Source organism: Siphateles boraxobius, unplaced genomic scaffold (genome assembly GCF_051911475.1).
Source record: "Siphateles boraxobius isolate OS27281-9 unplaced genomic scaffold, OSU_SipBor_1 49, whole genome shotgun sequence".
NCBI lineage: Eukaryota > Metazoa > Chordata > Actinopteri > Cypriniformes > Leuciscidae > Siphateles > Siphateles boraxobius.
Window position 1 is genome coordinate 3151384 of NW_027509130.1, and position 13655 is coordinate 3165038.

Sequence of the window (13655 nt, forward strand, 5' to 3'; positions counted from 1 at the left end):
TTTTGTATAGCTAGCTAACAGGGGAGCTCTAAGCACACGTAACGTCTCTAAAGTGGATTTACATAACCATATACATCTTAAACACGCTTATTTAAAATGTCTATTTACATCTGAAAGGAAAATATTGTAAGTATTGACATATTGCAGATGAGCACATCACAACATGAAAAAGACATCTGAGTGATGTATGTGTGGCATTATCATAGGATAGGATATCGTTAATTCACTGTTGTCAACACTGTTGACATTAGACTAATGTGCTGTAAATAAGATAAATAAACAAATCTATAAAGTAACTAAACATGTTTTTATTCAGACTGGTGTGAGCACTGAGGATGAGGAGCCCAGAGCTGAATCCTGGAAATGGTGCCATGGATGAGACTGTCATAAGATCTCTCCATCTGCCCTTATCGCCTCAGATTGTGAAGCGCAGCGCAGCAACAAGCTCCGGCACGAAGGCACGGTCACCTCTGATGAATTCATCAGAATAAAGCCGCAGAATGGGAACCGCTGTGTTGAGATGGCAGTAGGATGTGGGCTTCAGTGCCCAAATACATGCTTGTAGTTTGAATAAAGATTTGTTTCATGTGCATGCATTTGTTTATTGTGTGATGGTTACTTTTATTTGTTCTTTTACTCATTTATCCATGTTTCTTATTGTTGTCAGTATATCAAATATAATTATTTAATGTATGCATTAATTCATTGCTTGACTGACAATTGAGATGTTCACGTGTATTAATGCATAACTCATATGACAAAACAAATTACATTTTGCTTGTTTTATTAAATTATATCATTTAATATAATATAAAAAATATATATAAAAAAAAGTATATAAAAAAAAGTAATATAATTAAGTATTGGTCAGCATTTAATATTATTTTGTTTAAGTTTTGGGGTGGGGTAACAATGCAATTCATTCTGAGGTAATATTAATTTTTTATGAGCGATACTTGCATTTTTCGAGTATAAAGTCAACAGTTTCTCCAAAGGAGATTTTCGAGCAGCGGCACGTCTCCTTGTGCACTGCAGACAGTAAACGCAGAGGAAAACTGTTGTAGGTTGTGTTGTCGAGTTACTGATGTTATGAAGTGTTAGTGCACCTGTCGCTCATATAAATTAAACTTATAAACTTATTACATAAAGATCATGGAAAGATACTAGTAGTATCTAACAATGAACAATCATAATGACAAAACAGAAAACATAAAGATCATTGGTTTGTGTACATCATAATATGATATTTATACACAGGAAAAAAGAACAATAACAAGGCTAAATATCTTTAAATATAAATAGTTCTTCATAATACATTAAAAAATAGTTTTGTTGTTATTGTCTGAGGGATGAAACGAGAGGTAAATTCATCAAGAAAAGAGGAAAACTTGAAGGAGAAACTTTTTGGGTATAAAATAAAGAAATTAACAACATATTCCAGAGATAACGATTTTGGGGTTTCTTAAAAAATCGTTATAAGGAACTGTGTGTCACATTAGATGGGTTTAAAATATAACAACTTAAATCACAAAATAAATTGGCAGCTGTTTCTTCAACAATACCACAAAATGAGCAAGTTTCATCAATATCAAGATATTTACAGATAGATGAATTAAACGTGTCGTTCATCTTTTAAGTTGTTGCGCTTGTGATAACGTGTCGTAGGTCACATGATAACGTCAACATGGCGGATGATGTCCGGATCGCATTCATACTCAACGAGATTTGGCTATAAAGTGCCTACTCTTTTAGCGCTCGTTAAGTAAGTACTCATTGAAATTAAGTACCTACTCATTGAGTATGCGGTTTGGAACGCAGCCGTATAGTCATACATGGATGTGTTTAGTGTGTTTGCCTGCCTGTCTTCCAGCCTGCCTGTCTGTACCTGTATGTTATATATTGGAGTAAACTGTTTCAAGTGGAGCTTTTGCCTGTGAGTCTTCTTCAACCACACCAGACCCTGACAGAACAATCGACCGCCCCAAGATGGACGATGGGGTCACAATTATCGCCCTGGCTGAGAGATGCCACCACTTCCTCTCGTTCGTCGAGGGTTTCATCCGGATTGCCCTTCACAGCACCCTCGACGACGAGAGGTTGTGTACCCTGTTCCAGATCGGGGCCACCTTTCACCACCGGATAGACCTTCACCGCTGGTCCTATCCAGCACTGATTTAATAGACTTTTTCACAGAGCTTCCTACACCGCTGGTCCCGTCCAGCACAGAGCCTTCACCGCTGGTCCCGTCCAGCACTGAGCCTTCACCGCTGGTCCCGTCCAGCACTGAGCCTTCACCGCTGGTCCCGTCCAGCACAGAGCCTTCACCGCTGGTCCCGTCCAGCACAGAGCCTTCACCGCTGGTCCCGTCCAGCACAGAGCCTTCACCGCTGGTCCCGTCCAGCACAGAGACTTCACCACTGGTCCCGTCCAGCACAGAGCCTTCACCGCTGGTCCCGTCCAGCACAGAGCCTTCACCGCTGGTCCCGTCCAGCACAGAGCCTTCACCGCTGGTCCCGTCCAGCACAGATCCTTCACCGCTGGTCCCGTCCAGCACAGAGCCTTCACCGCGGGTCCCGTCCAGCACAGAGCCTAAGAGCCCAAGGTCACCCGAAGGGTCCTCACCCCCACGGCCGCCCGAAGGGTCCTCACCGCCACGGCCGCCCGAAGGGTCCTCACCGCCACGGCCGCCCGAAGGGTCCTCACCGCCACGGCTGCCCGAAGAGTCCTCTTCGCCACGGCCGCCCGAAGGGTCCTCACCGCCACGGTCGCCAGAAGGTCCGACTGCTCCGCCGTGGTCAAGCCCACAGCCTGCTCCGCCCTGGACGCCCGAGGGTCCAACAGCTCCGCCCTGGACGCCCGAGGGTTCGTCTGCTCCGCCCTGGCCACGCCAATGTCCTGCTCCACCCTGGCCGCCTGCACGTCCTGTTCCGCCCTGGCCGCCAGCACGTCCTGCTCCGCCCTGGCCACCTGCACGTCCTGCTCCGCCTTGGCCGCCCGTCACGGACTCCAGGATGCCCACCCCCCCTCCCGTGTTCTGTCTTGTACGGCGCGGGTCACGCCTAGCGGGAGGGGGGAGTTATGTCACAGTCATCGTCTGCACCAGTCTGTCTTTGTCATCACTACACTTCCCAGGATCCCGCTTGTCTCCTCACCTGAACTCACTTCCTCATTAACCACCTGTTTCTCGTCATGATCATCTGTGTCACCTGTCTTCACCTCGTTAGTGTTCATTTGTACTTGTATTTAGTTCCTTCCTGTTCAGTCTGTCCTGGTCGATTGTTAGTCATGTATAGTCATACATGGATGTGTTTAATATGTTTGCCTGCCCGTTTTCCAGCCTGCCTGTCTGTTATATATTGGAGTAAACTGTTTCAAGTGGAGCTTTTGCCTGTGAGTCTTCAACCACACCAGACCCTGACAATAACCTAACGTGGGGCTAGTTTTTGTAACACATATGGTTTAAAACTTTCCACATATTCCAGCATGGCTAAACTTAGTGTATTTACTAGTTGCCATTTCAACACTATATCTTTGGAAGATATTAGCCTACTGAACATTTATTTTACCATAGCAAAAGTAAATTTCTTAAGTTAATTTTTCATCTTTTTTTGTGTTTATTTAAAATGAGACAAATCTGATTTGATTTTAATCTTATATCTGTTATTTAACAGTTTATATAGTTCTTTAATGTTTCGCTAACCAGCAGAAGACACTAGCAGGGTTTAAATCCCAGTTGCACAGATGCGGGATGTTGTCAAACTATGTTATGTGTCCCTATTAGCAGGGCCGGCTGTAGCCCTTTGGTTGCCCTAGGCGAGATTGAGTTTTGCACATTGAGTTTAGGCTGCTACAAGGCTGAGGGGGTTTTGGGGGTATGCCCCCCCGTAAGAAAATTTTGTGCATTTTAATTTTAAATTCGTCAATCTAGTGCACTTTGAGAGCTCAAAATTAAAAGGTCCAACCAATATTGAGTGTGCAAATTGAACAAAGAAAACCTCTTTTAGTTACAGTGTCTGTCTACATGACACTAGGCTACTACATAATAATAGTTATAATATTAATCCCATGACAGTAATAGCCATAGGCTATATTGTAAAACAAATGCACGGAAAAATAAAGAAAACTTTCATAAATCATTTTGTTACTTGGAAGTAACCCAGCGCTGCCAATTAAACAAAACAAAACAAACAAACAGAACAAAACAAAACGAATGGCCGATCAACGCGCCAGCAGCTGAGCACTTGCCTAACGTAACGTAACGTAACCATAGACTGTAAAAAATAGAACGTAACCCCCCACCCCACCGTTAGGAAATGATCGACAATAATCAGGTTGACAAGTAATTAAACGTGTGGCTGAGGGGGCGCCTTAGGATTATCATGTTTAATAAACATGTTTTTGTTTCGCTTGTCATTCTAATTCTGCGAATATAATGGGAAGTAGGCCAAGGGCGACATTAGAGGGCGCCCGCGCAGCGTGCCCCCAACACATTTGTCGCCCTAGGCAACCGCCTAGTTCGCCTATAGACGGTTTTATTGGACGCACGCGCGTTGCCAGGGTTACGTGCTGGCCCGAAGTTAACTTTCGGTCTGTTTGTTTATCGGTAACAAAGTAACGTTACTTCTATACTCTTTGTCGGTAATATGGCGCCGACTACAAACGCAGTTAAAATTAAGGTGATGACTAGACTGAAGTTGGGCTCAGGTTGTTGTGCTGTGGGATGCAACCTGACCTCTGGAACAAATACCTTATCGAAAATAAAAATGTTTCGGATTCCTAAAAACGAAGGGAGACGGCGAGCATGGATCACCGCTGTGCGAAGAGAGTCTTGGCAGCCAGACAAGAATTCAAGGATCTGTAGCACTCACTTCGTTACAGGTAAAAAACTCATGATAAGCAACAGATAATAGCTAGCTGACCAGTAACAAACCTGCAATAGTTATGTATTAACTAAATTGATTACTACACACGTAACTAACATTGTATACATTAATTTTACACAGCAACGACAATGTTGTAGTTGATACGCTTTAGCTATGATTTAAACTAGCGTTATGATACCTGATATCTATCAAACATAAGAGCCACAATGTTTTTCCATCAATGCTTTACAAATAACCTACATACATTTACAAATAACAGTCGCCTTAGGCTTGTTCCCTGGGGACATAAATACAATAATGCTGAATAAAGCTCTTGTAATGAAGCTTTAAATTAAGTACTAAATATGGACTTCTACTACATTTTCACTGATATATTTTATCTGTAAAGCAGCTTTAAAACAATGTGCATTGTGAAATAAATTTGACTTTGACCTAATTTCATTGTACTAGTAGGCTACTAATATTTTTTTAATCAATAAGTTGTAATCAATATCATAGAAATGCACATGAAACCAGAAAAGTTATGGATTATGCAAATCATGTATGTATGATGCTTAGCAAGGTGCAATACTGTCAACACACACTGTTTGTCTTTATTTTAGGTGCGCCATCAGTGGACCCATGCCATCCAGATTATGTTCCATCAATTTTCGCTCATAAAAACACCATTGATGGTTAACAGAAGTTGGAGCGATACCAGAGGAGACTGAGGAGACCATCTGTGGTTAAGTCTATGGATTCACCTTCCTTAGAGGTCACCCATGCTGACCCTGAAGAAGGATGCACTGCTGTGGGTACAGATCTGTCAATGGCAGATATTGACCAGCTACAAAATGAAAATGTTGAATTAAAAATAAAAATGGCTTCACTGGAGAAGAAACTGGAATCTCAAGAAAAACGACTACAAGATCATATGTTTGGCAGTCCGTCCGATTTTATTTTAAATGATGACAAGCACACTCATTTTTACACTGGTCTACCATCTGCTTCTGTGTTCTTCACCCTCCTCACTTACCTGACAACAACATGGAACGCATCATCAACCATACTTACCCTTCCTGAGCAGTTTCTTGTGGTCCTGATGAAGCTTCGTCTAGGCTTAACTCATCAAGACCTCGCGTTTCGCTTCAGAGTGAGTAATGGAACTGTCTCAAACATCTTTCATGAATGGCTCGATGTAATGGCTAAAGAGTTACAATGCCTTGTCCGGTGGCCATCCAGGAAAGATATCAGAAGAAATCTCCCCACCCTCTTCAAGACTACAGGTTTCCAACAAGTTAGATGTATAATAGACTGTACTGAAGTGTTCATTGAGAGGCCAACTAGTTTGCAAACACGGGCAGTCACATACTCCCACTACAAATCACATAATACTGTGAAGTTCCTTGTTGGTATTAGTCCAACAGGAGCTATTACATTTTTTATCAAAAGTCTGGGGTGGTCGTGCTAGTGACAAGGTTATAACAAAAAATTCAGGGTTGATTGACCTTCTTGAACAAGGAGACCATGTAATGGCTGATCGAGGCTTCAATTTTCCTGAATATTTTGCCACCAAATGTGTTCGTCTTCTTGTACCAGCATCTACAAAGGGAAGAAAACAATTGACAGGATTAGAGGTGACACACTCTAGAAAAATGTCCCGAGTGAGAATCCACGTGGAAAGGGCCATAGGAAAACTGAAGACATTCAGAATTCTGCGGAACACCCTGCCAGTCAGTATGGTCAAACGGAGAAATGATAACAGTCTTTGCACAATAGATAAAATATTAATTGTTTGTGCAGCACTTTCAAATCTGGGGAAACCACTTGTACCAAAATAAAGCAGGACTTAACCACAACTTAAAGGGATAGTTCACCTATAAAAACACTCATGTCGTTCCAAACCTGCAAGACCTTTGTTCATCTTTGGAACACAAATTAAGCTATTTTTAATTACTTAGGCTGTCAATGGAGGGACAGAAAGCTCTCGGATTTCATCAAAAATGTGTTCTGAAGATGATCGAAGGTCTTACAGGTTTGGAACGAAATGAGGGAGAGAAATTAATTACAGAATTTTCATTTTTGGGTGAACTAACCCTTTAATTTGATACTTTTACCTATGGGATTACTTTTTTTATTATTAAATATATTAAAATACCAAACACATGCATTGATATTTGTAGTGTTGCAGTTGTATCAAAATGTTTCACATGGATTGTAATTATAAAATGAAATTATATATGCAGTAATGAACACCAACAACTATTGAGTAACTGATTTATTGACTGATGAATAATACTGTAGACTACGATTTCCGTTTTTAATGTATTTATGTATTTGATGTAAAAAGTGAAAAAGCTTGGTGCTCAAAAAGGCAGGAACAACCTATGCTTTAAGAAAAATAACTATTTTTCTTGTAAACCTGATTTCAGATCAGCACTATTAAGCTGCTTTTGAGACTATTTTCATGTAGCTGTTACTCAACTGCAGTCTTCCCTCTACAAATGCATCCACAACTTTTGGCAGCATGTGTTTAAAGTAAACGCTACGTAGCCTTTGCATATATTTGGAGACAAAACCATTTTCATAAGGCACATCAAGTTCCAGGTGCAACCTGGTTCCAGGTGCAGGTGGGGTCCAAATAACAAGACAGGATGTTTTCAGCCCAAGACAGTGCATCCCTAACTGTATATGCCTGTAGTAACCTCTGGGGCCTTTTGGGTTCACAATGTACTGCCCGCCCACCACTCTTATGTCTTGGTTTGTGGCAGTGAGTGCATCATTAAGGGATGTGCAAGCACTGAGTGTGATAGGGCATTTTACTTCTAGCAGCTTGTCATCAATGATACCATCAGGGCTTGCTGCCAGCCATGGGTCTCCTGCACACACTACCAACCCTTTGTCCATCACTATGCAGCCCCTCTCCCTAATCTGCTCCTTAGCAAGTCCCTCGCTTTCCTTCCCATACCTTGTGGCCACACTCCCCTGGAACTTTGGGAAGAGGTGTTCAGTGAGAAACTTAGCCGGGTCAGTTGTCTCACGCTGAGGCACCTTGCTGGCTGTGCTTGCTGTTATGCGTAGCTTGCGCGCATCATGCCAGAGTGGTTATATGCTCTGTTTTCTAGTGTTTCTCTCTAGTTCGACCACTTGATCTGGGTTCAGTTTAATGAAGGCATCATAAAATGTTGTGCACTTTGGACAGCTCAGAGCACTACCATGCTCACTGTGGGGCTGAGCTAAGCTGCTGAACACGTAGAGTTCCTCACCCTGAGCATCCTGCTCTCCCTGACTGCTGGTGAAATCCTGACTACCTGACTCAGAGGCTGTGTCTGTCTCACTGCTGTCACACATGACAGAAAAGAGAGCACAGCCTGGCACAACTTCCTAAAATACAGGTGAAAAAATTTGAATATCGTGCAAAAGTTATAATTTTGATTATTATGAAAACCCCAAATTCAAAATCTCAGAAAATTAGAGCATTACATGAAATCAATAAAAAAAGGATTTTAAATACAGAAATGTCGACCCTCTGAGAAGTATAATCATGCATATGTATATAGTTATATATACACAAAATATATTGGTTTCACCTTTTAATTTGAATTACTGAAATACATGAACTTTTGCACGATATTCTAATTTTTCTAGTTTCACCTGTAAATGGTGAAAAGACCTTACCTACACTGCCATATATATGTACTGAATCTTTTACATTAGACTAGTTGATTTGTTAGAGATATATGAACTATAACTTACTTTCAGGGCTTTAAAAAGCTTTTTTGGTGACCCATCTGGATTTAGTGGGGGAAGGCAGAGGGGAGCTTGTAGCTTGATCTTCTTGCCAGGTTTCAAGAAATCACACTGAGCTACTGGTTGTGGATCAGCCTGAAAGGATATTTGAAATGTACATTATACATAAATATACATGATAATAAAAATAATTATTAAGGAAAATTGGCATATGTAGTGTTGTACAAAATACCACCAAATGTACACTGATATTTGAAAAGACTAGGATATAATTATTAAATATAATAATTGTTAAAATGCTCCCCTTTTTAGTCACCCGTGACCAAACACTTGGTTTTGAAGTGACAGATGGGCCACTCTGGAGTCCATCCTGAACACACTGCTCCGCAGCAACCAAAATCGTACCCACATGGCTACACACCTCTCCATTGCTGCATAGATCCAGATAGACATATTTTATCGGCGGGATAAATGCAAGTATTGAAAAAAGTGTATCTAAATGCTATTGTAAAATGTAACGTTAGCTAGCCAGCCATACTTACCCTGCCATGCAGGTGCAATGCCCACTCTGGATTTCGCCGGACTTCATCGCAATGATCCAGGCGGAGTAGCTCTTTGAAAGCGTCTGACCCGCCTCGATTTCCCCGTAAACGATACAGGTATTTCCATCCGTGTGTGTTAGAATTTGTTTAACTTTTCCGGAATGAAAATAGTTATAGGCATCCAAGCTACGATATGCCTTGAACGCCTCCCTTGTGTACACACATTCCTTCTCGACTAAGTATTCAAATATATTTACCTGACTGACCTCCGGTAAATCAGACAGGTCTGTAGAAAAAAAATGTTTGCCTCAAAATTTTTTTGAACGGGTCTGGTTGTGTAACGTTATCACATTTAAGTTTGTCCAAGTAACGGCTCTTTTCTTCTATTGGTAGTCCCATATAATACTGACTAGACATACTTGCTAGCTAATGTAATTTGCTTGTGTAGAAAGACCGGCTCTGCTACAGATGAACTCTGTTGTTATCGATTCTACCGGAAGTTAAGTTTGGGCCACAAAAGCGCGCATGCGCAGTAACGTTTGTTTATGTTGTTGCCGTTGAAACCGTCTATAGCAATTGCCGGCCCTGCCTATTAGAATTATGATATTCTATTCTATACAGGCGCGGATTAATGCACAGGCTTACATAGGCTGCAGCCTAGGGCCCCAATGTGTTCAGGGGGCCTCGGATTGGCCAGACATTTTTTTTTTTTTTTACTTAAGCGCGAACCAGGCACGGCACGGCGCCGGGATTCCAGTTTGGATGGGCCAGACGCCCAGACCAATTGTGAACGTTAAATTAAAAACGTTATCTAATCACTGTTTAACCTAATAAAAATTACTGACTAATATACTGTTAAATTATCTGTGACTATACATAATATAGATTTTAATAGCTTGATGCTCTTTAAATATTTTGTTGCATTGTAAAAAGGTTTCGGTGCATAGGACAGACCTATCCGCGATCGCTCTCCGTGGACGTGAATTGGTTATCCTATCAGCTGCTGCTGGTCAAATCATGTCAATCATTTTCATTCACGTCACTGCTATTGTTGGACGGCATAGTGGCAGAATGGCTGAAAGAAAGCATGAAAGTGGAGCACAAAAACGTAAATTACTAAAGTTAAGAGAACAACGGGACCAAGATATATCGAAAAAAATTCCTAAATTGACTGGATATTTCAAAGCAGCTGAATCTTCATCCAGTCGAAGACAAGATCCACCGCAGACTGCCGGAACGGAGGTAGCTGAAACGCCTGCAGCTAGCTCATCATGTTTTCGGTAATATTCAAATTCAGGGAATTTGGGGAGTTATTCCACATTGCAGTGTTTCCTCTATGTTTATTTTATTGTGGCGGTGCGCAATGGCAAAATTTCTTCCGCCTCGCTTTTTATTTTTGTCAAAATGTTCGCTTTCTTCCGAGTCGACTATTAAACAAACAGCTCGCGGGACGATTCGGGTGCTAGGCGTCTTCAGGGCTATCATCCACTCGCGAGGCAGAGGCCCTGCGTTCGTGCTTAAAAACGTCACTGCGTCCGCGGGAGATGGCTTTAAAAAACGCAGACACCAACATCAAGAAATAGATAACTATGGCTAACATTACAAGAAACATCAAGGCTCGAAATTAACATCAATGCTCGAAATCAAAGCCATTTTTGTCGCATATGCTCCTGAAATATAATCTATGCGAGTCAGTGCGACCTAAAAATATATTTAAGCGCTGACTACTACGCGAAATTTAAAAGGCTGATTTGATGTTTACTTGACTGACACAACAGCTGTTTCGGTGGTTGCCTAGCAACATAAAAAACGCAGCACACTGCTCGTTCTGTGTTATCGAACCTGAACAACGCGTGTGATCGTCTCCATAAGAAGATGAAACGAACGCTGACAGATTTCTTTTGTAAGCCGTCACCTAAAGAGGTGGAACAAGCCAATCTAGAACAGTAGAATAGTAGATCTCAATCTGTAAAATCACAATCACAACAAAATCATAACTACAAGACATCACCATTTAACTACTTTAGACAGCAAACGAGATCAGTAAATCAGGCCATTATATGATGATTGTGACTATTAACAAACAGTCATTGTCATCCTGTTGTCTTCAGCTTTGTGCCATAGCTGATGTATTTTAAAGAAACAGCAGCCAAGAGCCCAACTAAAGCAATCACTGATCACCATTATGGTAACATCAAACGAAAAAAAAAAAGACATCTAAACCTCTGTCATCTTTTAATAAGAACTTCTGTAGACGTCTGACAGAAATACAGTTAGTCTGGTTAGTAATAAGTGAAGCTGGTAATGCTGTTTGTGGAGATGTTTAATCCTCATCTGCTGAGATCTTTTGCTAAGATTTAATGTCTATTATCTTGATTTCGTCTTTTTTTCTGTTCTTCTTGTTCCTATCTCATTCAGTGATTCTGATTGTTAACAGCAGGTGTTTATCAGGGTCTCAATTAACTTAATTAACTGAAAATTAACTGAATTATTCACTCAGTCAAGTGGACTATATTAGTGAACTAATGTAGGGAATAGTGAATGAGGGTATAGGATATGATTTTGAACACAGCCTCTGAGTGTCGACTTTGAGCGCTGTTAATTCAGCTGGCTAGCGCCGCCAGAGTGTCAGTGTTAAGTTTGACTGGCCAATTCTCAATTCTCATGTAGATTCTTTGTAGATATCAGTTTGCTTACATTTTTGAAATCTAGTAATTTCTGTAAACTAATTTGATAAAAGCTGAGCGGCAGTGGCTCAGTGGTCCATGTAGGTTGTCTACAAACCAGAAGGTTGGTTGTTCAATCCCCGGTTCCACCTGACCAAGTGTCAAGGTGTCCATGAGCAAGACACCTAATCCCAGCTGCTCCCGACGAGCTGGATGGCACTACATAAATGCAGTCCATTTACCAACATAAGTTCAACCAACATCTTTTTTTAGTTCTCTTAACTAATGTTCTCCAGTCCAAATTACTTGATACAGGAAGTTGAGTCAACTCGTGTTTTGAAGTGCAATAAACTTGATACTATAAGTTGACTCAACTCAGTCAAAGCAACAAGATTACTTGACTTAGTTAAGTTGAGTCAACTAATCTTTTTTTACAGTGTGTGTTTTGTGGTGTGTTTGTTGTCAAACTCAAAAATTACTTTTAAAAAATGACTCCTTTTATTTTTAATTACAAAAAAATGCCATTAGTTTATATGAAAAAGTTAATAATTGTATATATACTAACTGTTTTGTCTTGTAAATTTTTTTATTTATTAGATCAGATAACATTTTAAGCTGTTATATTGTGGGGTTGTCACATTTCACTTCCATTCTTTCAGGGTAAATCAAGAAAAAAAGTATACACTGTATTAATGAAACAAAACCCCATAATTGTACTAAATATATGTGAGATCAATGAGGGAAAAAAGTGAATTTACACAAACTGAGAAAATTAGAAAAGTGTTAGGTTGTTCTCCTATAGACATAGCCTATAGGGTATGTAGACTGGTTAGTTAATGGAGTTTTTTTTTTTTCGTTCAGGTTTTGGAAATTAGCCAGTATAATCTTGAAAATGCAAGCACTGGATAAAACGTGTCCTTATGATATGGACCTTTGTTCATTTTACACTTCCGTGTGTTTTCTTGATTAAATAAGAATAAGTTATGTATAAAGAGTGTGCTTTTTTAATAGATTTTATTAACACTAGATACAATTCAACTAATGAATAACGTAACACGAAGCCAAAGTTAACACTTGGATAGATTTTCCCTTGTAATTTTACAGTTATATTTAGTGTTTCGCATAGCAACCTGAAAGCTTGTGCTTTCTAATATGACATCTGAGCAGTAACGTAGTTCCAAATGCTTTCATTTTTTATCAAAAAAATCCATAAAAACTTAATAGCTAGCCTACTGTCAAACGAAACATTTCGATCAGTCTATATTGTAAAGGCAAACTACCGCGTTGTTATCAAAACTGAAAAAAATAAACATTACGGATGATCATAAAAACATCAATAAAATTATCTCCTAAATAATCACTAAAACTTGAATAACACGGTCATTTTAAAATCACACCTGAACTCACAATTGATCAGGCCTGTATCTGATCACCACAAACAGCGCTTTCTGTGAGTTTGATACTAGTGCGAGTGTTTATTCGTTGAGTGACGGACAAATATGATCCCTCTATCGATCTGAAAGTGTTTGTGCAGCTTGTCGGTGATTAACCCTTTATGATCATCACACTGGTGGTATCAAGGCGCATTCAGGCGCGCTGTCGGAATGACCATAATTACGAGATTCGAGATTCCGACGTGCTAAGCACAAGCAGTGACAGACATTAGTTCGACACTCTAAAGAAAAATGGTTTTAAAAGTCGTTCATTGTCTTGTAATTATAGGGGAACCACTTTAAGTGCTGTATAGCACCAGTGACGTGCGGTCTGGGTAGGCAACTAGGCACTGCCTACCCTGACAATATTCAAAAATAAAAATGTTTATTAAATAATAAACT